At 47.3% G+C, this 27,022-nt stretch overlaps 1 protein-coding gene across 4 annotated transcripts in view; it reads right to left on the bottom strand.

Moving 5' to 3' along the window:
• astn1 (astrotactin 1) overlaps window positions 1–27,022 on the bottom strand; it is a 4,064,875-nt gene that overhangs the window by 1,767,308 nt on the left and 2,270,545 nt on the right. The gene's annotated exons all lie outside the window — the stretch shown is intronic.

The following is a 27,022-nucleotide window of genomic DNA, read 5'->3' as shown; positions in this document are numbered from 1 at the left end:
TCTAAAGGTTTAATGTTAAATAAGTAAATATAGAGTCTGCATCATCAATGATGTAAAATCAAATGGCAACAGAGAATGCTGAGAGATCGTCCTTTGCGGAGCCTCGTGCTAAGTCTGTACTGTACATACTATGATGTTCAACGAAAGGTAGAATTTACCAAACTCCACGTAAATGTAAATATCGACTAAGAAAAAAACATCTAAGACCTACAACAATGATAACAGAATTTCAACCATCAATTAACTAATAGAAATTCTACTCAGTTATTCAATCAACAAATATCTGAAATCTTGGATGGCCATGGTAATAGAACCATAATGGAGCTTATCAAAATTCAGGAAGGGAAGTGTTTGAATGTTTCAGGTGTGGAGCTTTTGTCAGACTGACATCCTTTCTAAATGCTTCCAGTATTTCCTATTTTAATTTCTGATCACCAAAGATCTCGACCTTCGGCTCAGTCATCCGCACACCCTCTCCGTTTTGGATCTGCCTCCATCCCTGGTAATCTGTTTCTTCTAGAGTTCCATTTACATCACCTTTTAAATTAGATTCATTTTCCCGGTCCCGATTTTGTACCAAAAAGCTCCAGTAAACTCATAACACAATGATCCACAATATTCAGCTGGATGCGAGGAACCTGGAACTAATCTGCTAATTGGACAGCTGTCTTGATATTCACAAAATATTGGCTTTTCCTTCAAAGGAATTGATCAATGTTGTCCATCCACGACCCACACAATCATTAGGAATATAGTGGTTTTTTTCACTGGATTAGTATTCCAGAAACCCAGCATATGACTCTGAAGACTCAGGTTCATATCCCAACATTGAATCTGAATTCAGCAAAAATCTGGAAAGAAAGAAAAAGTCTAATGTTGACCATGAAACCATTGTCGGTTGTTGTAATGTCCTTTAGGAAAGGAAATTTGCAGTCCTTACTTGGTCTAGACGCCAGACCCACAACAATGTGGTTGACCCTTAAATGTGGTTGAACAAAGACAATTAGGAATGGCTAACTCAGTGACACCCACATCCCATGAACAAGTAAAACAGAATTTAGTTTAGAATCGAGTTTACATGAGGGGAAAAATCTTCCAATTTTAAGTTTAGGGCAGCACGGTAGCACAGTGGTTAGCACTGTGGTGTCACAGCGCCAGGGTCCCAGATTCGATTCCCTGCTGGTTCACTGTCTGTGCGGAGTCTGCACGTTCTCCCCGTGTCTGCGTGAGTTTCCTCCGGGTGCTCCGTTTTCCTCCCATAGTCCAAAGACGTGCAGGTTAGGTGGATTGGACATGCTAAATTGCCCTTCATGTCCAAAAGGTTTAGGAGGGTTTATTCGGTTATGGGGATAGGGTGGAAGTGAGAGCTTAAAGTGGGTCGGTGCAGACTCGATGGGCCGAATGGCCTTCTTCTCCACTGTCTGTTCTATGTTCTATGTTTTGCTTGCCCATTTTTACCAGGTGTCTTGTGGATCTGGACTCGTGGCTTGATACATCCTTCATATGTGCATATTATTGCTATCCTTCGAGCAATTTAAAGATGTGATCATTTCCCCTTTCTGTCTTATTTACTCCAATAAAAAACAGCTTGTACATATGTAGCTTCTTTTGTGTAGAAAATTGTTCCAAAGACTTTGATTGTGACAAAATGAAAAGAGGTACTTCAATAAAGTTGGAGTGATTAGGAGGGATCAGCAACATTTATGTAAATGGAGTGGCTTTTCAAGGCACATCCATAGGGAGGAGTGTGGGTGGGATAGGAAGCGGTGGGGGGGGGGGGGGGGTGGAATTTTGAAAATCAATTTGAGTGTGGGCTCAGCTTGGCCTTTAAAGGTAATTTGACGCAAATGGCTGCAACAAAACCAGAGAAAGGGTATGGGTGGTGAATTGTGGAGCTGGAGGAGTAAAGGACATGGAGGGATTTGAAGACAGATGAGATTTTGAAGTGTGGAGCATTACGGGACCAGAATTATTCACGAGAATGGTTGTGATGCACACGGTACGGATGCAGTTTAGGGTGCAGCCAGCATAGTTACTGAATTTATAGACGGTGGATGAACGGAGGCTGGCCAAGAGACCACTGGAGGAAAAAGGTCTGGAGGAGACAAAATAATTAATGATGGTTTCAGCAGTAGACGGGTGGAAATTGAGATGGATATTGGCAAAATTAGGATTGTGGGAGGTGGTGATCTTGCTGATGGAGAAGAGGCAAAGACATAAGTTAAGCTTAGAATTGAATAGGATGCTAAAGGCACAAGAAGTTTTCTTCAGCTGGAAACAGTGGATAGAGGAAGAGCATCGAACTGGTGGTAAGCATATGGCATTTGTGGCAGAATTCTGAAGACAATTGCTTCCCAATATTCAGTTGGAGGCTCGTGCAGAATTGAATGTCAGGTAAATGTTCTGAGAGCACAGAAGTTGTAGAAGAGTTGAGAGAGGTGGCAGTACAGGAACAATCCCTTAAGTGGCTATTAGTTGGTCACTAAAAGGCCTCAGTGGCCAAGTGCTGGTGAGCTGCCCAGCATCTCCACCAGTTGGTGTGAAATTCTGGAGGGGTTTGGGGGTGGGCATAGGAGGTGCCAATGGCATCACATCTAATTTTATGCCACTCGTCCTTTTTGCCAACCCACCACAGGGGATTGTAATATTATTTTTTGGAGAAGTACTGAAAAAGTATTCTGTAATTAACTGTGTGCAACATTGCAAAATGGTCAGGGAAATCTCAAAACAATCCAGGGATAAAATTCAACAGTGGCAGGTTGTAAATTGGCCAGAAACACATTGGCCACCCATTATACTTGCAAGTTGCTGGGGGGTCGGTTAGCTCAAATAGATGGACAGCTTGCTCATGATGGGATGCCAGCGTGGGTTAAATTCCCATACCGACTGAGGTTATTCATGAAGGTCCTGCCTTCCTAACCTTGCTCCTCGCCTGTGGTATGGTGACCCTCAGGTTAAATCACCAGTCAGCTCTCAAAGGGGAGAACAGTCTCTGGGACTGTGGTGACATTTACATTTTAAACAACCTGATTTCCCTTGGCGTTATATTGGAGAGGAAAGTCAGACAAGGTGTACAATTGATCATTAATCACCCGCAACTGAGTTTTTATTTCACTCTTTCAACTCCCTCCCTACAAGCAATCTAATACACCTTCGAGAAACTTTTTTTTAAATCAAAGGGTCCACAGGTAACAAAGATGTGAGCCGATATTAGTAACAGAATAAAGAAAGGAAAGTGAAGAGAAACTACAAGAGCCGAGCCTCACCTAATAAAGGTGTAAATTTGTTCCCTTTCCTGGCAGGATTGGAGACAGATTGACATTTAATTGGGCTAGACAGTGCAGGTTAGGAACCTTGTTGCATTGCCAACTTGTCCAATTCATTCCAGTGCTGGAAAGTTCATGAATGGCCTTTGTGCCCTGATGTCAATTGAGGTCGTTAAGTGGGCATTAACGACCACTTAATGGCCTCATCCCACTGTACTTGCTATTCAAAGAGTGACAGGTGAGCAGTGACTATGTAGGGAACTCGAAAAGCAATTACCTATTATTTGGTTATGGGCTTCTGGGAAAGAAGGGTGGGTCCCCTGATTGTCAGGCACAGATAGCCTGATTGAGGGGCCCAGCGTCAGAAAGGAGAGCCGACTGAGAGATTTTCTTTCTGATCTCCCTTCCATCCCCACCAACACCCTCGTTCCCCCACATCCAACACCAACCCCAGCCAGTAACTCCCTCCTCACATCCCCCGTGCTGTCCTCACTCACTTTTGGCTTGGGTCCCTTGCCGATCATGGGCCAGTGGCAACAACCAACACATCCAGTCGCAAACCCCACAGAGCAGCTGGACTCTGATTGACCGGCAGTTGTAGGGGAGGGAGGGGGGTTGGGGATGGTGTTCCTGCTCCACCAGGGTCTTTGATCCCATGGAAGGCCCACCACTTGGTCACATTAGTACCTGAATTAACTGTTACCCTTGAAATGTTGCACGATGGAGATTTGTGCCTGGTGTGCATTAACTGATCTGAATTCACAATTGAGGTGCAAGATTGTTGTTCCATTTAGATGCTTTTAAGCTGGGAGTTAATGGCTTCAGAGAATGCTGCCATATATAAGAAACAGCTTGATGGAAGTGACTCGGGATAAAATCTGACAAATGGAGTTCATAGAAAATAAAATTGAGATTGTCTCAGTGTGTGGTAGATCTTGGATGGGATTCTCTGGCTGCCCAGCCATGTGTTTCTCAGTGGCACAGGCGGCAGGATTCTCTCTTCCTGCTGTTTGTCAATGGGATTTCTCATTGAAGCCACCCCACACTGTTGGGAAATCCACGGATGGGGGTGCACTGCCGGCGGGAACAGGGAATCCCATCGGCTGGAAAATTCTGGCCCTTGTTACAAGTGAAGTTACACCTGGGCTGTCAGCCAACTCATTGTTCACTATGTCCAAATGGTTTGAGCTGGCATGAAGGATGCTAATTTGTATGGCCTTCTCAATCAGATCAGATTATCATCAGGCTACAGATGCAGTACTGCTCATGCTTCTGGTTGTCTTGACATAAAAGCCCATGAAGACCTTGACGAAGTTTTGAGATGAGCAACAAAGATGATCGGAGAGGTGAGTATCAGGAATCACTCCTGAAAATAGGGGCGGGTTTCTCCGTCCCACCGCGCCAGATTCCTGGTTCAGCACGCCGTCGGGATTCTCCGTTTCACCGGCTGGTCAATGGGGTTTCCCATTGTGGGGCAGCCCCACGCCGTCGGGAAACCCCCGGGCTGCCGGCAAAATGGAGAATCCCGACGGTGGAGAATCCAGCCCAGGATTTTCTTTTTGAAAAGGCAATATCTCACAAGGAGCTCCTCAGGTTTTAAAAGGTTATTCACAGGGAGGAAAGTAAATCCAGAACAATACTCTCAGACACATCAATGCAGCAACATCTGAGCCTGCAGATTCAGGGTTAAATGCAAGTTCACTAAGAAATAAACAAACCACTGTTGCAAACAAGAACAGGATCCAAATCAAATCAACAGATACAATATTCAATGTCCCCTATCTAAATAACCAGCCATAAACAAATACGCATAAAACTTATGAATTATATGTCAAATATGTGGCCCTGCAAATATCACAATGTGTAATTCTAAGAAAAATAAATGTTTATCATTTTAAGGTCAATCATTGCCACTGGCGAGTGATTTTTGATTAGTCGGACAGTACAGTTTGGATGAAGTGATTGGTATTTTGTACGCTTAAAGTAAGTGATATTGTGAACATGTTGTTTTGAGGTGCAGGCTTCCCAGTCTGCCTATGGCTGATAAATAAAACCTTTATTAGTGCACATGTAGATCTGATGGAAGTATATGGTAGTTTATATGCAGATAAACTATTACCAAGTAAATACTATATGTAACAGAGAATGTTTTATGGCACAATGAAATTGTTGTAATTATTGATCTTATCTGTGTGCTGCAGAAGGATTGAAACTTGAGGCTTTTGCTAAATAATGAATTTATGTGTACAATCAAAGTATAACTGTGGTCTCAGTCTCAAAGCAGCTACTCCACAGAAGGATAAAAATATGCTTCTTTTTCCGTATAAGAAATACAAAGATAAAATAGTCATATTTATTTTGAAGGTTCTAAGTCTAATTTCTGGAAAAGGTGACAGCCTCTGACCCAGTAAGGAAAATGTGTAATACTTTGACATGTTTGGGGAATATATAATTGTTTCTTTTTAGATGTTTGAAAGGGATTTTTAAGAGTTTGTATAAATGGTAAAATGATCAATTATAATTTTTGGACATTGAGCAATATGGGTTTATGTGACCTGGCAAACCTTGACCTGGAAGTAGTAATAACAGCAGTTACATTACGGAGTCTTCAACCAGACAAAGTAGAAAGAGAAGAGCTGGAGAGAGGAGACAATCCATAAGCTGACGGGAGCTGGATTCCTGAGCGTTTGGAACGCATGCTTCGGACTGCTTCTATTGTTTCATTCACTTCCACGTGGTTCGATGCACAGATTTGGCCATTACCAAGATAATGGAGATTTCCATAGATTGATGCGACCGTGAGAAGGTTTTTGAAAGAACCCCGCTATCATGTAGAAGATTGCATGGGCAGAAAACTGTTTATGTGGAAGCTGCTGCCTGAAGTGAATCAGCCACCTCCTTGAAGGAAAAGGACTGGAATTGTGCACGGAAGATCCAAGTTGGAAAAATTGTGTAATTCTAATCGGTATCTGACAGACAGAGTGGACTGCCCAGATGATCTGTGAGATCTATCTGTGTTGTATCTGTGATTCCATCAGTAATTTATAGTTCATACCAACACGCTTTGCCTGTTAATTTATTTTTAATTTACACTGAGAATTCTGAATTTGGTAATTTCTATATTTGGAGGCAATTTTATAAATTTGGATCTTTTGATTTATGGAAACTCATGCAAATCGGAACACAATAAAGAGAAAACTAATGGGCACCCTGGTAGAGGTCTTTAATATTGGGAGGATAGTGTGAAGAGTAAATGCAGATAAGAGGAGCGATTCAACGAACGCGTAGCGCCCGGTGGGGATCTGGGCATCAGGCACGAACCAGTTTGCAATTCACCGGGCCCTCTCCCGATGGAAAGTTCCAGATCTCTCCTCCCCACACCTTGTTTCATTCTCCAAGGTTCTGTGCAACATCAGTCCAGGTTGATGGGCCTGTGTTGTCTCTGTCAGTGAGTCAATATACCAGACTGGAGCGTGATGTTAACTCGCTGTGAGGTTAGCTCTGGTGCTCTGAAGTTTCTGCAAAAGTCTGACTCCTGTCTTTCTGCTGACAAGGTGCTCACATCCATCCTCTGAACGGGGTCTGCATCGGGGGCATTTGATCTTGGACCACTACTCCCAGGGGGCACGGGAAGGATTGGGGGGGGACAGAGCGCAACAAGGGGTGGGGGTGCAGGCAGCCCTGCTGTGAAGATTAACATGACAGAGGCTTCACATGTATCGGATGTTGCATGTTTTAATAGTGAACATTTGACATTTCCATTCCTCTGAGCCACAAGTAGTGACCACCCCCCCCGGAACCCCAGTGCCCACTCAGTTCTACCCGATCTTCTTGTTCTTTTGTGGTCTACTGCTATGTGTCCCCAGGGTGCACATCAGAGGTGGAGGCAGCTTGCTCCTTCCTGCATCCTGTGGCCTTTGATTCCCTTGGTGGAAGTCCTTTGGAGGGATGGAACCAGAGAGCCCAGCCGACTTCCACAGGCATTTCCATGACACTCTGTTCTGCCTGCTGTCCTTGAGTTGCACCGGTGTCAGGTGGGGAGGATTTGGAAGAACTGGAAATTTCTGCCCCTGGTTGGCCTCCAGCTCTTCCTCCTCCCTGATGGGGCCCAAAGGCCTGCGAGTCATCTGGTTCTGCCAGTCCTGGCAGCTCTCCGTTGTCTGCACCAAGGTTTTGACGCCCTCAGTGATACTCCTCAGTGACTGGACCATGCTCTGCAGTGCTTCGGCAATGCCCACCTGCATCTGGGACAGGTCCCTCAGCGAATGGGACATGATGTTAAGGCTCTCAGCCATAGTCGTCATCGACAGCCATATGCCTTGGGCATCACCACTCAAGACGCGGACAATGTGCTCCAAACTTTCTAAGATGGTCGCCATCCTAGCAGTGTTGGCCTCGGTACCGCACATTGTCAGCAACATCTCCTGTAAACAAGCCTTTGGGTGTCCTCTAATCGGCAAAGCAGTCATTAGAATATACCTGACATCCTCTCCTGAACATCACGGCTGCAGCTATCACCTGCATCAGCTCTGGGAGAACCTTACCCAGAGGCTCGGCATCTGACTGCGACCCAGCTGAGTCCGGGATCCAGCAGACCTCCGACTGCTGTCTCCCTTGGACATTTCTGCCTCCAACTGATGTGCATCAGCAACCACGTGGTGGTCACCAGATTGTGCCTGCCCACTAATGTTGCCCGCCGAGGTGTGTGTCTCTGCATTGATGGAAGTTGCGGGTGATATCTGTGACGCTCGATGTTGGTCTCCTTGGAGATCTCCTCTTAGGTGGTCTCTTGGGGGGAATCGACTCCGGATGGCCCAGCCTCATCAGATGGAGATTCTGCGAAACAATGTGGTCAGTGAGGGGGAAGGATCATTTTGTCTGGCATGAACAACTCACTTGAGACAGGTCATTTGGATGAAGGTGCAGAGTGTTAGCCAATGATCTGTGGGGGGTGACATTTATGTACTTGAGGGGTGGCAGGCAGAACTGATGCCAGGGGAGGGGTGGTAAGTTGCCTTTGCAGCTGAGTGGAGGTCGTTGGTCTTCTTCTGACATTAGACCAGACATTGTGAAACTCGGGGGCGCGACCCATGGGTGGGTCGCGGAGCCATCCGTCGCGGTGCTTCCGATCGCGCAACTCTGCGTGCAACAGCCGCAGCAGCCGGCTGTTAATAACACTGGCTGCAAGCGGCCTTCAAAATGGCCACGAACATGTAATAAAATACGGCCGCACTGCGCATGCAAGCCAGATCGTCGGCGCGCAAGTGGAAAACTATGTGCATGCACGCCGATGATCGGGCACGCATGCGCAGTGCGGCCGCTTTTTAGCAAAATGGTCGCAGCTTTTTGTTTTACAAGTTCGGGCGGGTTTTATTCATTTTATTCATTTATTTTATTCATTTTATTCATTTATTTTATTCATTTAATTTTTTTTTCATTTATTTTATCCATTTTATTTTTTTTTACATTTCGGGGGGGTATTATTTGATACAATTTTACAGGAAAAAAATGCAGAACTTTGGACAGATGAAGACTCCATACATTCCGACACTGGAAGGCTTCACCATCATCCAACAGGTTCCATTGGAGGAGCGTGTACGAGGGCCAAAGGGACCCAAAACCATTTCCTCCATTTTTGTCAGCAGCAAACAATGTTCAGAGAAAATGGTGGGGCGCGCAGGTTGGCCGGCGTGAGTCGTGAAGGTCGGCCGGCGTGGGTTGCGAAGGTTGGCCGGGTTGGGTCCCGAAGGTTGGCCGGTTGGTAAAATGGGTCCCCGGAAAAAAAGTTTGAAGAACACTGCATTAGACTGCAGTCTGCCTGATAATGCTGCCCGAACTGACAGCCGCTGTCACTGCCTCCCAAGTAGCATTGTTGACCCTACTGCTGTTCCCCCTCTCTCTCTCTCTCGAGGGAACAAGGTGGCCCATCACGCATAGCGAAATCTGGCCAAGTCGACATCGCCAAAGCGAGGAGCAGGTCTGCACGCTGCCATGCTTGTGTGTTGACTGGGAATGAGAGGGTGGGAGCATTTAAAAGCAGCTTTATAGGAAAGATGTGGCAGCATTGGAAAGGGTGCAGAGGAGATTTACCAGAATGTTGCCTGGTATGGAGGGAAGATCTTATGAGGAAAGGCTGAGGGACTTGAGGCTGTTTTTGTTCGAGCGAAGGTTAAGAGGTGACTTAATTGAGGCATACAAGATGACCAGAGGATTAGATAGGGTGGACAGTGAGAGCCTTTTCCCTCGGATGGTGATGGCTAGCAAGAGGGGACATAGCTTTGAATTGAGGGGAGATAGATATAGGACAGATGTCAGAGGTAGGTTCTTTACTCAGAGAGTAGTAAAGGCGTGGAATGCCCTGCCTGCAACAGTAGTGGACTCGCCAACACTAAGGGCATTCAAATGGTTATTGGATAGACATTTGGACGATAAGGGAATAGTGTAGATGGGCTTTAGAGTGGTTTCACAGGTTGGCGCAACATCGAGGGCCGAAGGGCCTGTACTGCGCTGTAATGTTCTATGTTCTATGTACCCCCTTGTTAGCGGCGAGAAACTGCATCATGAGTCAGGCGAATCGGACAGCAAGACAGCCAGCAAGGACGAGAAGCTCGTGTGGGCACATTTTCGTCATTGAATACAGGCTACGATCTTGCCAATGTGGTCATCGAGAAAACATCCCACCAAACATACCTAAAATGATACTTAGGGTGCAATCCAACAGCCATGCTATGCCCGAAAAGCAGCTCACCGTGGGGCAGCGTGGCCGTTGAAAGCCGGGAGATCCCGCCCCCAGGATCTATATGGATCTAAATGCATCGCGCGATGCAACAGGATTTCGCGAGATGTTGCGATTTGAATCCCTCCCACAATTGGCAGGATCTTTATGTCAAATCAGCATATTGCAGCGAGGAAGTAAGCCTCACTCTAACGTGCAGGTTCCGAGGTACCTGAGGCTTCGGGATTCAACCCCTTCTCATTGATCTCAGGTGAGTGCCATTCAGCACTGGTCCCCAGAAACGGGGACCAGACCCCAGGGGATCGGAGGCATCTGCATGCCTTTTGGGCAAGGTGGTGCCCTGGCACTGCTGGTGCCACCTGGGTACCCTGGCAGTGCCACCTGGGTGCCAGCCTGATACTGCCAAGGTGCTGTGGTGGCACTGCCAGCTGGCATGGACACTGCCAGGGTGCCAGGTTGGCACTGCCAAGGTGTCAAGCTGGCTTTTTCTGCATACACGATTGGACAGGTGGAGGGGGAGCCATAATGCGCTCGGGCTGTGGGGGGTGGGGAGGTCAGGTCTGTTTCGGAGGCCTCGGAGATTGGGATGCCATTTAAAAATGGTGTCCCAATCTCTCGTTACAATGGGGAGATCCGACGAGCAGAGCTCCCCGCAGTGCAAAACGGGGCTATGTATGGCCTCAGCCGTACGTTCCCCATTCAGGCCCCTTATTCCACGATACTCACGTTGAATAATCTTGGTATTTTGAGTGTTGGGAAACACACGTTACGGGACCTTGTTCCCTTTGAGAGAATCGTGCCGTTAGAAATGTTTCCATTAATTCGCACCCAAGATCTTCCCACAAATGTGGATTGCCAAATTGAGGGGCCAAAAATATAGCCACTAACAAATCCAGTAACGCATTTAGCGGAAACCTTTTCACCCTGAGAGCAATTACATTGTGGAACTTTGTCATACGTAGAGCAGTTCAGGCAAGTAGCATCAATGCATTTAGCGGGAAGATGTATGAACATGAGGGAGAAAGGAATAGATGTTTTTGCTGATGGGTTTAGATGAATAAGTTAAAGTGGAGGTCTGTATGAAGCAAAAACACTACCATAGACCATTTGGAATAAATAGCCTGTTTGGTGCTACACACTCTGTGTAATGCAACGCAGAATAATCTTTAAACATCTAGGTTACCTTTGAGTGCCTTTACTTCATGAAATAAGTGTTTTAAGACATTAGAATTCAATTTTGATTGACTTAAGTTCAATGTGTTGATGGGAAAAAAGTCTAATTTCTAGGTTTTTTGCGTGTTTTGCAATCAACCTGCATAATCCTACTTATTATCGGAATCTAGTTCCATCATTCATCTTATTTTCCTGGGATAGGCATTGAAGCCACTGTTTGAGTTAAAAGAATATATTTCCAAGACATCAGGCGCCAATGAAGAATTAATTATCTTTCCATGGAACAAAACTTTTTTTCAACGTAGAATCTGGTCACTGAACGAATTCATGACAATTTTTTTGACATTGTATAGAAAACTCTGGAGATTCCCGACAACCTTCAGGCATTGACCAAATTGCTGAATCGGCACTCCTGTCAATTTGCCTATTTCCCCATCTCTTACTAGAATCTGTCAGCAGGCCCCATCTAATAACCTTTACCTCCCTGATGTCACTTGTTAAGCCTTCTATCAATCTCCCAGACTCCATTCGGAAGACATTCATCAGGCCTGTGGTAATCTCCTCAGCACTGAATTAATGGCTTCAGAATTTTCTGATGGCCTTGCTTATATTCTGATGAAGTAAGCTCCTGCAAATCTCAGCTGCAGCAACACAATTGCTTATTCATGCTGTGATTAAACTCTATGATACTTAACTGAAATCATTCAACAGGCATTCCCAACCTGATAGCTTTTTGAAGTCGCCCATTGGGAACTTTGGGCAGTCTTGTGGCGCAGTGGGAAGTGTCCCTACTTCTGAGCCAGGAGCTCTAAGTTTCAGGCCCACCCCAGGACTTGATGGTCAAGAAAGGTTTGTTCATAACCTGGTCAACCTGGTTGACTGTGTCAATCTGTAAATCCTTCCACACATGCCAATGGCTGGTGGTAAGAAGGAGAGAGGCTCCTGGTCAGCCACGCTTGATGTGGAGTGGCACCTCTCAAGCTATAAGCCCCTGGCGACAGACTAGCAGCCTATTCCGGGAATTACTAGCTATGGAAACAGGCTAACGTCTGCCTTAGTGCATCACTAGATGTGGGAAGAGAATTGGAAACCTTTATTTAACCAGCATCTTTTTTGCATGACACTTTTCCATGCTAATGTAGAAAAGGTAACATTGGCACTTTTATTGCCTCACTGTCCTACGTCCCAAACATACCTTCCAGGTGAAGCAGTAATTTTCATGAACTTCTTTCAGGTCAGCCGTGATCTTAATGAATGGTGGAGCAGGTTCGAAAGGCCGAGTGACTACAGCTGCTCCTGACTAGTATGTCCGTATATTTCAATTGATTCTACTGTATTCACTGCTCACAATGCAGTTTCCTCTACATTTGGAGACCAGACGCAGGTTGGGTGATCACTTTGTGGAAGACCTCTCAGTCTGCAAGCATGACCTTGAGCCTTCGGGTGGCCTGTCACTTTAATTCGCCAGGTTGGTCTCCCAATGACGTCTCTATCCTTAACCCCCTATAGTGGAAGCTGAGTGTAAGCTTCCAAAACTGCACCTAGGCGGGATTCTCTGTCCCGCCAGCCCCGTTTTCTGGCGCGGTGTGCCCCCGCCGGCAGCAAGATTCTCTGTTCTTGCAGCCGGCCAATGGAGTTTCCCATTGTGGCCAGCCCCATCCCGTCGGGAAACCCGCAGACTTCGGTGCAATGCCGGTGAAGCGGAGGATCCCGCCGACGGAGAGTCCCGCTGCTCAGTTTTCAATCAGGCACTTTACAGCCTTCGAGACTCAACACTGAGTTGAACAATATCAGACCATAATCACTGGCCCCATTTTGTTTCCTTGTCTTTGCTTGTTTTGTTCATTATCAATGAATTACTGCCAATCTGTTTAGTGCAGTCCTTCTGATCACTATGATGTATTTTGAACACTGTAAGAGAATCCAAACGAAACAGAGAAATGCTGGAAAAACTCAACAGGTCCGACACCATCTGCAGGGAGGGAAAACAGAGTTCATGTTTCGAGTCTGCATGACCCTTCTACGGAGCTAAAGAGAAGAAAGATGTGTTGCATAATAAACTGTGGCTGGGAGAGACTGCAACAAAAATGTAGCAAAACTAAACAGGCCAGAAGGAAAATTCTCTGGGCTTGATTCAACCAAATGGGAAGAAAGTCCCATAGCGAGCGCGTTTAGCTGCGTGTTTCCCGTCACTCGCAGTGCCAAGAACACATGGCTATTGACGCAACTCGCGATGTGTAAAGGGGCTTAACCGGGAATGCGCAGCTGAGACCACACATAGCCCAGTTTTGTACAGTGGGGAGTTCCACTCACCTGGGGCGTCATTCTCCGACCTCCCGCCGGGTCGGAGAATGGCCGTTGGCCGCCGTGAATCCCGCCCCCGCCGAAGTCTCCAGTACCGGAGATTGGGCAGGGGCGGGAATCGGGCCGCGCCGGTTGGCGGGACCCCCCGCTCAATTCTCCGGCCCGGATGGGCCGAAGTCCCGCCCAGAAATTGCCTGTCCCGCCGGCGTAAATCAAAGCTGGTATTTACCGGCGGGACCAGGCGGCGTGGGCGGGCTCTGGGATCCTGGGGAGGTCGCGGGGCGATCTGACCCCGGGGGGTGCCCCCACGGTGGCCTGGCCCGCGATCGGGGCCCACCGATCGGCGGGCGGGCCTGTGCCGTGGGGGCACTCTTTCCCTTCCGTCTCCGCCACGGCCTCCACCACTCTCCCCACTGCGCATGCGCGGGAAACTGTCGGCGGCCGCTGACGCTCCCGCGCATGCGCCGCATTTCCGCGCCAGCTGGCGGGGCACCAAACGCCATTTCCGCCAGCTGGCGGGGCAATAAACGCCATTTCCACCAGCTGGCGGTGCAGAAATCCCTCCGGCGCCAGCCTAGCCCCTCAATGTTGGGGCTCGGCCCCCAAAGATGCGGAGCATTCCGCACCTTTGGGCCGGCGCGATGCCCGTCTGATTGGCGCCGTTTTTGGCGCCAGTCGGCGGACATCTCGCCGTTGAGGGAGAATTTCGCCCCAGAACTCCACAGTGTAGCGAGAGATCGGGACGCCATTCTTAAATGGTGTCCCGATCTCCAAGGCCCACAAAGCAATTCCCGACTTCCCCCCAGCCCAAACTCACTATGGGAGTGTCACCGCCCCCCCAACACCCACACAGGGTGCCCCCAGCCCAATCACACATGCACAGAAAATGCCATCTTGGCACCCAGGTAGCACTGCAAAGGTCTTCGAGGCCAAGTGGATGATTCCCAAAGCCTCAGGTACCTCGGGGTCCTGCAGATTAGAGTGAGCCAACCTGTCTTGCTGTAATATGCAGATTTGTCAAAATATGATCCCGCCTTTAATGGGCAGGATTTACATCGCAACATCTTGCAAGATCGAGTTGGATCTCGTGAGGCGTTGCGAGCCGAATAGATCTTGGGTGTGGGGTCTCCCATATTTCACCGGCCACACTGCACTTTGGCAAGCTGCTTTTCCGGTGCAACTTGGTTATTGGATCGCGCCCCGGCGTCGGAATCGATTCTCCCCCCGTTCGCCGATTACGATATCGGAGTCGGGTAACAGAGAATCCTGCCCATGATGTATATCATTCTGGAAGTTCAACAGAAGTTGAGGGTTGATCATTCCAGGCAGAACTTGGAAACTATAATGCAAAGGCTCTTGGCCCTTGCATCAACATGTGTTTGTCTGTGAGTATTATTTTGCTCAAAATTAAATCAGTAAGTGAAGACTTATGGGCATGATTCAGTCACTACGTTGCACCCAGCGTGACGAGTGAATCCTGGGGGAGGCCCAAATCGGGCTTTGCGTTGGGCTGATCGCAAGTCACCCGACTTGCTGCACCCGGCATGAGCTGGATCACACCCTTACTGGGAGTGATCCAAATAATGATATTAAATGAACCATTAGGTTAATTTAAAAATGCCGACGCCGCATTCTCCTGGTGGTCAGGAGTCACCTGCCGCACCGTCAAGGTTCCAACCTGGCGGCAATTAGTAAGTGGAGTGCAGACCAGTTATGATGGACACTTGGGGGTCTTGGGAGCCCCTGAAGCCCCCCAGCAGGTTTTGGACATGGATGGGCAGTACCTTGGCACTTGTGGCACCCAAACATCCAGCCAGTGCCAACCCAGCCCCCTGGCACTGCCAACCTTGCATTACTGGAGTGTCTGGTTGACACTTCCGGAACACCAGTGGCAAGCCATGGGTGCCAGTCTGGCATTTCAGGGTGCCTGGATGCTGGGTTGGCATTGTCAATGATCGGGGCCATGCCATGAAAGGAGGGTGAGGGGGGTATGAAGGGTGGGAAATGAAGGGGCCTCATAAAGGTTGGAGGATGAAGGGGTGTCCTGAAAAGGGAATGGCGCAAAAATAGGGAGGGATGGGGACCCTGAAGAGGGGCATCCTAAGTGACCCTATAGTGGGGTGTACTCACAAAGTGGCGGGGGGTGGGGGGTAATGCCCAAATCTGTGAATGCTGACATTGCCCATGGGTCAGGAGTGTGGGGTCCCTTAAGCTCCCTTCGCGATCGGGGCACCCTTTCAAAAGTGCGCCCCGATCTCTGAGGAGTCAGTCGAGCCGGCGGGTTCAGCTCCCCACTGCAGAAAATTTTCAAAGTGTGGGCTGGACTGCGGAGAATCTCCCCAAGGCGCAAAAAAATGATTGTGGGTGAATCCAGGTCTGGATCTCACTCAAAAAGCTGAGGGAAACACTCTGCCAAACACGGCCAAAATTCCACTTCAAAATTGTTTGGTTGAATCACACCCAACATCAAGAATCCTTATTCCATAGCAGCAGATCGCTTCTCTGGTACAACAGCTGTCCTCCAATCCCCCGCAATCCAGAAACATTTTTTATTTGTTCATTCATGATACATAGGCATGTTTGGTAAAAGCAGTGTTCATTGCTTGTCCTTAATTGCCTTCAAGAACGTGACGGTGAGTTGCCTTCTTGAATTCTAAATGATTTACCAGATCATCTCACAGGGCGGTTAACAAAGAACAAAGAAATGTACTGCACAGGAACAGGCCATTCGGCCCTCCAAGCCCATGCCGACCATGCTGCCCGACTAAACTACAATCTTCTACACTTCCTGGGTCCGTATCCCTCTATTCCCATCCTATTCATGTATTTGTCAAGATGCCCCTTAAATGTCACTAAGGTGCTTCCACCACCTCCTCCGGTAGCGAGTTCCAGGCACCCACTACCCTCTGTGTAAAAAACTTGCCTCGTACATCTACTCTAAACCTTGCCCCTCTCACCTTAAACCTATGCCCCCTAGTAATTGACCCCTCTACCCTGGGGAAAAGCCTCTGACTATCCACTCTGTCTATGCCCCTCATAATTTTGTAGACCTCTATCAGGTTGCCCCTCAACCTCCTTCGTTCCAGTGAGAACAAACCGAGCTTATTCAACCGCTCCTCACAGCTAATGCCCTCCATACCAGGCAACATTCTGATAAATCTCTTCTGCACCCTCTCTAAAGCCTCCACATCCTTCTGGTAGTGTGGTGACCAGAATTGAACACTAAACTCCAAGTGTGGCCTAACTAAGGTTCTATACAGCTGCAACATGACTTGCCAATTCTTATACTCAGTGCCCCGCCCAATGAAGGCAAGCATGCCGTATGCCTTCTTGACTACCTTCTCCACCTGTGTTGCCTCTTTCAGTGACCTGTGGACCTGTACTCCTAGATCTCTCTGACTTTCAATACTCTTGAGGGTTCTACCATTCACTGTATATTCCCTACCTGCATTAGACCTTCCAAAATGCATTACCTCACATTTGTCCGGATTAAACTCCATCTGCCATCTCTCCGCCCAAGTCTCCAAACAATCTAAATCCTGCTGTATCCTCTGACATTCCTCATCGCTACCCGCAATTCCACCAACCTTTGTGTCGTCTGCAAACTTACTAATCAGACCAGTTACATTTTCCTCCAAATCATTTATATATACTACAAACAGCAAAGATCCCAGCACTGATCCCTGTGGAACACCACTGGTCACAGCCCTCCAATTAGAAAAGCATCCTTCCATTGCTACTCTCTGCCTTCTATGACCTAGCCAGTTCTGTATCCACCTTGCCAGTTCACCCCTGATCCCATGTGACTTCACCTTTTGTACTAGTCTACCATGAGGGACCTTGTCAAAGGCCTTACTGAAGTCCATATAGACAACATCCACTGCCCTACCTGCATCAATCATCTTTGTGACCTCCTCGAAAAACTCTATCAAGTTAGTGAGACACGACCTCCCCTTCACAAAACCATGCTGCCTCTCACTAATACGTCCATTTGCTTCCAAATGGGAGTAGATCCTGTCCCGAAGAATTCTCTCCAGTAATTTCCCTACCACTGACGTAAGGCTCACCGGCCTGTAGTTCCCTGGATTATCCTTGCTAACGTTCTTAAACAGAGGAACAACATTGGCTATTCTCCAGTCCTCCGGGACATCACCTGAAGACAGTGAGGATCCAAAGATTTCTGTCAAGGCCTCAGCAATTTCCTCTCCAGCCTCCTTCAGTATTCTTGGGTAGATCCCATCAGGCCCTGGGGACTTATTTACCTTAATATTTTTTAAGACACCCAACACCTCGTCTTTTTGGATCTCAATGTGACCCAGGCTATCTCCACACCTTTCTCCAGACTCAACATCTACCAAGTCTCTAGTCACCTGTTAAGGCCTGAATGGGTAAGAGATTTAGCAGATGGGTTTTGCTGACAATCTGGCAGTTTCACGTTCACTAGATTTGGTCCTTATTGTCTGCTAAATTAACCAATCCCGTTTCAAATTCTTGGCATTCCTAGTCTCTGAGGAAAAAAATGTCCTTTTAGTCATAATAATTATTTGATTGGATTCTTCATGGCCAGAACCGGCATGCCATGGTTTAAACTGTAAGGTCACAAATTATTTCTCAAAGGAAAGCCATCAGCTCAGTCATTTAACAGGCTCCAAAGGCTTCACAAGTTGTCATCATCTAAGGATAGTAAAATGGGATTCCTCTGTAGCACAACCCATCATATTTAATCACACAGCTTCTTATCATTATCAAATATTTGCTAACAACTCAATATTTATAAGATAAATAAAGCCTTCTGTAGATTCTTGTTGATCTTCAGTAATGATGGAAGATGTAATTGTCCATTACCTTTTGTTTCAAAAAGATTTAGATCATATTTCTTTTTTAAAATAAATTTTGAGTACCCAATTCATTTTTTCCAATTAAGGGGCAATTTAGCGTGGCCAATCCACCTAGCCTGCACATCTTTTGGGTTGTGGGGGCGAAGCCCACGCAAACACGGGGAGAATGTGCAAACTGCACACGGACAGTGACCCAGAGCCGGGATCGAACCTGGGATCTCGACGCCGTGAGGCAGCAGGGCTAACCCACTGCGCCACCGTGCTACCCTAGATCATATTTCCATGGGTAAACCTGCCTGAGAAAACAACCTGTCATTAATTGCAGCTTTGTTAGCTCAAGATCTCTGTGTTGTTTGGAGTATGCCAGACAGCAGAATCTTCATTTTCAAACACGATGTGGTTGACAGCATATGAGGTAACCTTTCATTTTCAATGTCATGTTTTGAGGGAAAATGAGTGGCATATTTATGATATTATATACTGAGAGGCTATTAACATATTTGGTTCACTGTTTTACACTATTTACTGTGAAGTCAACAGTCTTTTTTAAATAAAGCCATTTGCTATTTCAGAAACTGAATGACTGCTGAGCTTCGCAAAATGCCGAGATTTTGAAATGTATATTTAGATCCAAAATGAAAGGGAATTCTAGAAAGGGTGTAATTGGTATTCTTGCAAACACCTTACTTTGGAGAGGTACCCATGTGACTTCAGGTTGCCATGGGGATGAGAGCTGATAAGGGGTAGAAGTTCAATAGAAACCATTGGGCTATCCAGTTGCAATCCTTTCTCACAGTAGTTTGCATAGCAAAGGAAAATCTGCTTCTAGGAAGCAAACAGGAAACAATTGGAACTCCCCCAGTGTTATAACCCGCACGGGTCTAATGGGGTAGGAACGATCCACTGCCCCGTGGAGCATGCAGGGTAGGCGCTCTCCTGATAAGGGGGTGGGGTCCCTTAACTAAGTTCACGTGCCTGATAAAGAGAGTCTGCCAGTTGGGCACCAACCAGAGAAGATCCAGTGGGGAACAACTGGAGCTATATATAGTAGTTAATGTGTTAAATAAATGCTTTTCTCTACATCTCGGCGTGGGCTCCTTTTGCTGCCCCTGACAAATCCCAGTAACACGTTGTGTCTGTTCTTTAAGAAATGATGGGGAGCAGAAGTACAACTCTCCACAGCGAAAACGTTTACCAGAGCTGACTAAACTATTTAAAAGAATCAGATACAGGAATCTTTAGAATCCTGGATCTTCAGGATTGTCATGACCTGAGGGAGAGAGGGATTCCATGAGGAATGCCTAGCTGGTGTTAATCGGATATTGAAGACTCGGATGTGGTTGAACGATTGACGAAGGGTGCTGAAAGTTTTGACCTGGCCGTGATGAACCTCTGCCAGGAATAAATCTGAGACTATCCTTTGAATGCTGTATATCTAATAGACGTTTATGTCTTGTAAGATAGACTGTGGTTGTGTAAGTTAATTAGTTACTGCAAAACCTACCTTTTTCTTCAGTGAAATGTATCAGTTGCCTGTTAATTCATGTTAATTTATGTTGATTTTGGTTTGAATGTCACAGTAAAGGTTTTAGAAGTGAAATCCTGTGTATTGGTTTATTTACACTGGATCGTTTGGGAACTACATCACTTTTAAAATGTTATCAGATCCTATGGGGGGGCCATGCCAACTGAGATTTTGTCCGATGAGAATATATATTCAGTTCAACGCTCCAGAAGATGGCTGTGGTGACACGTGACACATTTTCTGTAAGGACCATTGGGTCTCATGATCAATGACAATAGGCAACATCTAGGTTAAAATATTGTAGGGGGCACGAAATCGACAGATGGGAATGGCAAGTGATACTGAACCCAAGGAAATGCCCCTTTACGGAGGTCAAAAATGCAATGGTGCCTATTCCTGACAACTATCCACCGGGCTGTAGGAAATGTGTAGATTTCCATTCATTCAGTAACAGTAAAGTACCGCCATGCCCCAGAATAAGGAGGTGCCTTTTAGAAAACAGAGGCAGAATTTGGGAAAAGGCGGAGGGGGCGGGGGGGGGGGGGGGGGAGAGAAATAGAAAAGAAAAATCATTATTAGACTCAACAACAACTTGGAAAATCTAAAATTCCCAGGAGGCCAGTGTAGTGTTCTTTGTAATTCTGTTATCAGGATGGATGTTGTAGTGTTCACAAAGACCACAGAATCTAAGTTCATTAACAAAACTAACTTTTATTTACACTACTTATTACACTTCAACCACTTACTCCTATACTAAACAATAATCTGGTAATCTACAATCTACACTCTACTGACACTAGTCTCTACACTCTATCTATAACTGTACTCCACACTCTCTCACTGCTCCTCTCCAGCCCTCTCCCAGAAGCCTGTGAGTCTGTGCTTTATATAGTTCTGCATCCAGCTCCATCTAGTGGTTAATTATGATATGACATTAACCCTTTGTATTCTGAAGATTTCACATAAATGTCACAGCCAGGAAGACGGTGTTCTCAGAGGGTTAGGAGAGGTTAGGTTGATGGAAAGGGAAAGTGAGCACAAATATAAAAAATTTAAATCTGGAGGTATTGTAAGACCAGGGGCGAAATTCTCCCCCAACGGCGCGATGTCCGCCGACTGGCGCCAAAAACGGCGCCAATCAGATGGCCATAGCGCCGGCCCAAAGGTGCGGAATGCTCCGCATCTTTGGGGGCCGAGCCCCAACATTGAGGGGCTAGGCCGGCGATGGAGGGATTTCCGCCCCGCCAGCTGGCGGAAATGGCGTTTGTTGCCCCGCCAGCTGGCGGAAATGGCGTTTGGTGCCCCGCCAGCTGGCGCGGAAATGCGGCGCATGCGCGGGAGCGTCAGCGGCCGCCGACAGTTTCCCGCGCATGCGCAGTGGGGAGAGTCTCTTCCGCCTCCGCCATGGTGGAGGCCGTTGCGGAGGCGGAAGGGAAAGAGTGCCCCCACGGCACAGGCCCGCCCGCGGATCGGTGGGCCCCGATCGCGGGCCAGGCCACCGTGGGGGCACCCCCCGGGGTCAGATCGCCCCGTGCCCCCCCCAGGACCCCGGAGCCCGCCCACGCCGCCTGGTCCTGCCGGTAAATACCAGCTTTGATTTACGCCGGAGGGACAGGCAATTTCTGGGCGGGACTTCGGCCCATCCGGGCCGGAGAATTGAGTGGGGGGTCCCGCCAACCGGCGCGGCCCGATTCCCGCCCCCGCCCAATCTCCGGTACCGGAGACTACGGCGGGTGCGGGATTCACGGCGGCCAACAGCCATTCTCCGACCCGGCGGGGGGTCGGAGAATGACGCCCCAGATGTCAATACAGGTGAGTGAGCACAGGGGTGATGGTGAATGGGACTTCATGTTGAATAAATTCTTCATACTTAAGGCACCAAATTTCTTAAGTGTGTTTTACTTCTGGATACAAATACTTTTGGGTTACAATAGAGTCCAAAAGCAACCTATTTTGTGACTCTTGCTTAAATTCAATTGTTATTAATTATTAAATGTTACGGAAGGTTAATTTATATAATTTGAATACATAATAAATTGCAAGAATTAGAATTGGTTTATCCAAACCTGAGTTTCATAGATCATTTAAAATGAATACTTCAAGGCACTGATTAAATAGATTACAAGAAAATACCAAACAGACTTCAATGGAGCAATAAGAATTAATTGAGAGAGGACAGTAATATCTACACATCTAATTGTGATTTACGGCCTAAATCTCTGCCAATATTACCTTCACCTTTCATTCTCATTGATCTTCCCATCTGTGAAGGTAACAAGTTTTCATGGCAGTTAGAAAGACAGACGGAGGCACGATCTTATTGCCTTGCTGCACCTGAAATGCAGCTCACCGTGACCGTTGAAGAGGGAGACCCCACTCCTGGGATCTACCTGGCTTACAATGCCTTGCGAGATTCAACAAAATCTTGCGAGACGTTGTGATGTGAATCCTGCCCACTTTTTAGCAAATCTGCATATTAGAGCGAGATAGTAAGCCTTACACTAAAGTGAAAATTCCTGAGGTACCCAAAGCTTTGGGATTCAACCCTTTTGTCTCAGAGACCGTAGGCGAGCACCGTTTGGTACTGGTCCTCACAAGTACCCCAGGCCCCCAGCTGCATGCCCTTTGGACAGAGTGGTGCCTTGGCACTGCTGGTGCTACCTGGGTAACTTGCAAGTGGCAGCCTGGCACTCTGGCAGTGCCACCTGGATGCCAGCTTGGCACTGCCAAGGTGACCAGGTGGCACTACCAGCTGGCATGGGCACTGCCAGGGTGCCAGGTTGTCATTTTTGTGCGTGCGCGATTGGGCAGGGGTTTCCTGCGTGGGGTGGGGTGTGTGGAGAGACCCTCCCATATTGCATTCAGGCTGGGCCTGGGGGGAGATAGGGGATTGTTTCAGGGGCTTCTGAGATTGGGACGCCATTTAAAAATGGTTTCACAATCTCTCACTACAACGGGGAGTTCCAGCGAGCAGAGCTCCCCACTGTAAAAAATAAGGCTCTGTGCGGCCTCAGCCGTGCGTTCCCCGTTCAGGCCCCTCATTCAATGCAAGACTCGAGTTGCGTTGAATAGCCATGTGTTTCTCAGCACTCGCAGTGCCGAGAAATACATGGCTATTCAACGCTACTCGTGTTGAATAAGGAGCCTGAATGGGGAACGCACGGCCAAGGCCACACATAGCCTCATTTTTACAGTGGGGAGCTCCCGTCGCCGGAAATCCCCGTTGTAGCGAGAGTTCAGCACACCATTTTTAATGGCATCCCGATCTCTGAGGTTCCAAAAAGAATTCTTGACCTCCCCCCAGCCCGAACGCAGCATGGGAGGGTCCCTCTGACACCCCACTGCCCCCCCCCTCCCTCCCCACCCCCGCAACACCCAACCAATAGATCGCGCCCTTAGTCATTTTTGGGGGCCCTGGGGAGTTTTTCAATGGTTTAGCCCACATTTAGAATTTTTTGCTCTGGGGCGCTGAACTCAGTGATCAGGTCACCATTTTGAAAGGGTGTCCTGATCTCTGAGTGAGCTTGTGGTTCCCCCACAGCCCCCACCCATGGGAAATGTCACCCCCTAATCACATGGGCACTACCCCACCTCCCCCCAAGTGAGGACACCCAGCAATGGGGGCCCTGGGGGCCCATCCTCTTCAAGCCCCCTTACTGCACCCCCTGTCTTCTAGGACCCCAACCCAGCAGCCCTCCCCCAACCTCCTGGAGGCTCCTATTAACCTGCCCTGCACACCCCAACCCTTCAAATCCCCCATCGTTTCATGGGCATGGCCCCCTCAGCCCCTGACTCTTGGCAGTGCCACCTGGCACTAGGGCACTGTGCACTGTCACCCAGGCAGTGCACCTGACAGCTTGGCAGTGCCATCCAAGCAGATTGGCAGTGTCAAGGTGGCAGTGCCACAGTGCCAGCTAGGTACCAGTGCCAAGGTGCCCGCGTTTCAGCGGGAGGGCCACGGGGGCACCCTGCACTGACCCTGATCACCCAGGGGTGTCTTGTGGACCAGCACTAATCGGCGCTGGCTGCAGCCTCCCTAGGAAGGCTGGAGAATTGAGGGTGGATATCAGGTAGGGAGGCCTTAAGTAGGTTTACGACCAACTTACGTGAGTGTTGTTTGCTCCCGCGCCTTTTGAGTGAATTTCCGAATCCGACACCTCGCAGAACTTGGGTGAATCCCAAGAGGCGCGGCTGCTGCCGGGAACCTGTGGGAGAGTTCTCCCAGGATTATCCGGCCGAGTTGTGCCCTCGCTCGAGCACAATGTGGCCAGTGAATTGCGCCCAATATAAAATCAAATCAGGAAAACACATTAGTTGCAGAACAAGTGACGAATATAGATGTATCTGTGCCCCCTGCATCTAAATTACTCTGGTCTTGTCCAGGCCCAAGAGAGCTGATTTTTTAATATCCTGGGCCACGAACAAAGCTTAGGGGCATCCATCAATTATAGTCTGCTCTCTTGCACAGTGTAGTGCCAGCAAATGCGGCAGAGTACTTATCACCTACAGTTGATAATCGGGCTGCTGAGAATACGACCTTCTGGCAGTGATGGAGGTGAAAGAAATTGCCACCTATCTTTGCAACTTCAGTCTGACCCATGCAGTCAGTAAATGGGCACAGGGACATGTTAAACTGGGCTGCCAGCCCAGCAATGTGGCAGGAAATTGATGTCAGCACAGACCTTTGTACCTCATTACCATAGTTATGCTGAGCCTGAACTTCTTACAGGTGCCAACCCACTTCCATCTCCCTCAGTGAAGGCCCAAAATCACAAGCCAAAATGTTTTCCACCTCATTTTCCTGACATCTGACCCTGGGGAAGTAAATGTTCCACGGCGGCAAATCGTCTTGTGCACAATTAGTTTATTTCAGGATTTCGGAAAGATTGGCTTTCCAAATTCCAGGATTGATCAGCTAGTGACTTTCTTTCAGCCAATCTATTTAAAAGGAACTGTTAAATTCTGCACAGTTTAGGTATGATGAACCCTCTGAAACATAGCGGAGCGAGATACCTGCTGCCGTTTTGCTGAACCTGGCGCTTGCTTCCGATGAAATGTGGATTTAAAGTGGGCCTACCTTTCTGGTTGATAATCCAACACTGAGAAAAGCAATTGGAGTTAAGCTGCGGAAAGGGCTAAACAACTCTGAGCACCCACTTCAACAACTGTTCACCAACTCCACAACGGAGTATTCAAGCAACAGACACATCTGCTCTGGAGGATGTAAGTTATGAAGGGGAGGATATATAACAGGGTGAAGAAACAAACACCAGTTAACATAAAGACCTTGGAGGAGTTAAGAAAGAACCAGCCAAGGGGTGTGAGGAGGAAGGCGTGTCTACCTCCTGTTGTTCCAATGAATGATAATCCTGGAGCATTAACCTCATAGGGACGCTGTGGCACAGAGGTCTTGTCACTGGACTATCGATCCAGAGACATAGGGTAATATTCTGCGATCCCGGGTTCGAATCCCATCATGGCAGAAGATGAAGTTTGAATTCAGGTAAAATCTGGAATGAAAAGTCTATAATGACCAGGAAAAAATTGCTGACTGTTCTAGAGACCCAGCTGGTTCACGGAGGAAATTTGGTATCCTTACCTCGTCTGGCCTGCATATGACTGCAGAATTACAGCAATGTGGTTGACTCTTGAAATGGCTTCAATTTGAGGGCAATTAGGAGTCGGGCAATAAATGCGATGCCCACATCCTATGAACAATTAAAATCTATATTGTTTAAATTTAGAGTACCCAATTTTTTTTTTCAATTAAGGGGCAATTTAGCGTGGCCAAATTCACCTACCTTGCATATCTTTTTGGGTTGTGGGGGTGAGACCCACTCAGGCACAGGGAGAATGTGCAAACTCCACATGGACAGTGACCAGGGGCTGGGATCGAACCCGGGTCCTCAGCACCATGAGGCAGCAGTGCTAGCCACTGTGCCACCATGCTGCCCCGAATAAAATAAAAGATAATGCATGAAGTTGGATAAATCATCAAATAACAGCAGCGACATAATGCAGGAGGTGCAAAATACAGAATGCTCCGGTGGCTGTGACAGTCTGGAACATCATCAGGAGAAGGTTCTGATGGCATTCTTTACTTCCTGAATGAAACCGCAATCATTTTCCATCACTTGAACCAAGTTTCACAATTTAATAGAAGCTGTCCATTCTATTAGACCAAATGAGCCCGTGCCTGTACCAATTGGCTGCCAAAAGCAGTTGCAGATGTCATTGTTTTGGAGGTGCATCAATCTATGTACCCTAAAATGCTGGTACAGACAGATGTATCTAGCCAGCATAAAAGCTCATTTCCGGTCAACGCTCAAAGTGTTTTATCGATCTTCTAGCTTTAAAATTAATTTAATTTCTGCCAGCTTCAGCTGATGCTGGTAACAGCTCACGTGAATCATTTTCAGTTACCATTGGTGCACGCCAAGCATTAATTCCAGGGGGTTGCCATGTCAATGCCAAGGACCTCATCTGAATAGTCCCAATGGAGAAATGGGCAGACAGATCACAGGGAAGCATCGGTGGTGATCTTAACCTGACTGCTGTCACTGAGGGGCTGAACTCAATCTTACAACAGAGTGAAACTTAACAAAATAAAGGGGTACAGTGAAATAGTGTCCCAGAAATGCCAAGAAATTTACTTACTCTTGAGACAACCATTCCCATATAGTTTTAATGAATATTTTTCATTCTTGGAAGAAAGCAAGAGATACGCTGAGAATTACAGACAAAACACATACATGTACGAGGACACAATCATCAGCTGTCAGGCCTTGATCATCTATTGAATGTAAGAGTCTGCACTCCGGTATCATAATAGACTCTGAAATCTGAAATTGAAATCCTCCAACTCACATTATGTTGATTTTATGGAAGAAATATGAAGAAATAAAGCTTGACAAATCTGTCCAACCTAATAAAACCAAGTCTTAGTAAAAGAGCCAGTGAAAGGCACTTGCTGTTCTGGTGTTTATATCTATTCATTCTGTATTGTGCAATCTGGATGTGATCACTGATCTGATGTCCTGCTTGTAATCTTTTATTTTTTAAAGTGGACAAGCATCAAGCAAGACCACATTTTAACACCAAACTTTGATTTTAATGGTGATAAAATTGTTGAAGTAGCATTTCCATCGCTGGTAATGTTTCTCAGTGCTGACCAAACATC

The sequence above is a fragment of the Scyliorhinus torazame genome, chromosome 7 (genome assembly GCF_047496885.1).
Source record: "Scyliorhinus torazame isolate Kashiwa2021f chromosome 7, sScyTor2.1, whole genome shotgun sequence".
Classification (NCBI taxonomy): domain Eukaryota; kingdom Metazoa; phylum Chordata; class Chondrichthyes; order Carcharhiniformes; family Scyliorhinidae; genus Scyliorhinus; species Scyliorhinus torazame.
The sequence above is the reverse complement of the archived record's forward strand: the minus strand, read 5'-3'. Positions and strand labels throughout refer to the sequence as shown.